Raw genomic sequence first — 2,014 nt, forward strand, 5'->3', positions numbered from 1 at the left:
GGATTTTGCATGAGCCCACAGAAAGGTGAAGAAATTATTTTCAGTCCATGAAGTAAGCGATTGCAGATCGACAATAAAGTAACAATTATTTCTTTTATTTTCATATATCTGTTGAAAAGCGCACCGATTTCAAGAGGTTCTACGTTTCGCTTTATCTTTTTCAACTAAAACAATTTTTCCTTAAAATTTTTTTGGGATCAAACAACATTGAAAAATACTCGTGATTTTTCCTCAAATGTACAGATTTGGGCATTTTTAACGGAGAACAGAATAAGTAACAAAAGTAAAGAACAATAACAACGACATGCTACAGAAAGGATGTTCAAGATTTTGTTATAAGGCCGCAGAAAGGTGAAAAATGTTTTCAGTCGATGAAATAAGCGACTCAAGCTCGACAATAAACTAACAATTGACTTTTCATTTTGTTAAGCTTTATAAATATACAAGATATTTTTGATAAACTCTGTTTAAATGTAAAATCTGTTGAGAAACGCACAGATGTCATGAGGGTCCACTTTTCGCTTTATCTTTCCTGAAAACTAACCGACGAAGATGATTTGGAAAACGACTACTTTTGCATCTTTTTTTATATTTCTTTAGGATCAATTTTTTTTTAAATACCTGCCATATTGTCCTTAAATGTACAGATTTCGATTTGAATGGATACTGACACCAATAAATTTGGCCACAAAAATATTTAAAAATTATTTTCTGTCGATGAAATAAGGCTCATTTTCATTTTGTTAAAATTTACACAGATGGTTTTTTTAAATTCATCAAATATTATTTAGTAAAGTGAACAAAATCTGTTGAGAATCGCACATATTTTGCGGGGTTTAGGTGTGATAAACGGTTATTTTTCTATAACGGGTTACAACGTTCCAGTTCACCTTGGTAATAGGTTTCACTTGGTAATAGGTACTTTTTAAATTTTCCATTAAAAATGCAGAATGATGATAATAGTAGAAATAGTGATGATATAACTATATAATATAACTACATATAGGGCATATAACTACCGAGCTAAGTTTCTTGAAAGAAATCCCTTTTTTTTAAGATTTATTACAGAGTGTCAGAAAACTAAATACTTATAGACTAAAAATGCTGAATTGTATCATCGCCGAAGTTAACAAATTTTTGCTGATCTGAACGACTATGGTTCCTGGAGAACTGAACAGTAATTTTTATAAACGAAAAGTGATACACAATCATCAAGGCGCAACTACATACAACATATTTTCCGTTGACAAATGGTTACTGAAACTGCTGCAACTCTTTGCAGCTGTGCTCTGTGCTGACGCAAACCACTTTTTCAGGTTTATAAGACGGTTGTCTGCATAACTGTTTCGGTTTTATGAGACGGCTCCAAAAAAAAACCGGTTAAATCGGCTAGCTGTAACTACGGTTTCAGGTTACACGTTTGGAACACTGTTATTTCAGCGGTTACGCTAAATACCGACCATCCCTAGTGGGGTTCCACTTTTCGCTTTACCTCTCCTGAAAACTGGCCGAAGAATACGATTGGAAAAACGACTAGTTTTGCAAGTTTTCCTTATAATTTTTGTTAGGATCAAACAATATTGAAACATACTCTTTTTTATTTTTTTAAAATGTGCAGATGTGGTTTAAAAAAAGAAATCCTATTAAAAACATTCCAATAAATTGAGTTTTAAGCACCGGGATTGTCGAAACGAGTTTTGAGATTATTATAAATAGTTTCTACTCGATTTGTGAAGGAAGTCAATTATAATTTAACCGTTTGGGGTAAACCCAAAATTAACTCTTCTATCGGGAAACTGAACAAGTCCTTAACGGTTCTAATTTCTCATTTTTCTTTGCTCGAAATTTTGATTGACATGTTACGAAATACCCCAACAGCTACAGTTACAGCTACAGTTATATTCGAAAAAATCGTAACTAATTCACTTCAAGGAAAATCCACACTAATGGAACCTGTGAGGTTTTGCAATTAAGTTCTATATTGTTGAGGCGGATTCATTTTTTTACAAACTTC

This window comes from Dendroctonus ponderosae, unplaced genomic scaffold (assembly GCF_020466585.1).
Source record: "Dendroctonus ponderosae isolate FM_Combo_2020 unplaced genomic scaffold, Dpon_F_20191213v2 Dpon_F_20191213_2, whole genome shotgun sequence".
Taxonomy (NCBI): Eukaryota; Metazoa; Arthropoda; class Insecta; order Coleoptera; family Curculionidae; genus Dendroctonus; species Dendroctonus ponderosae.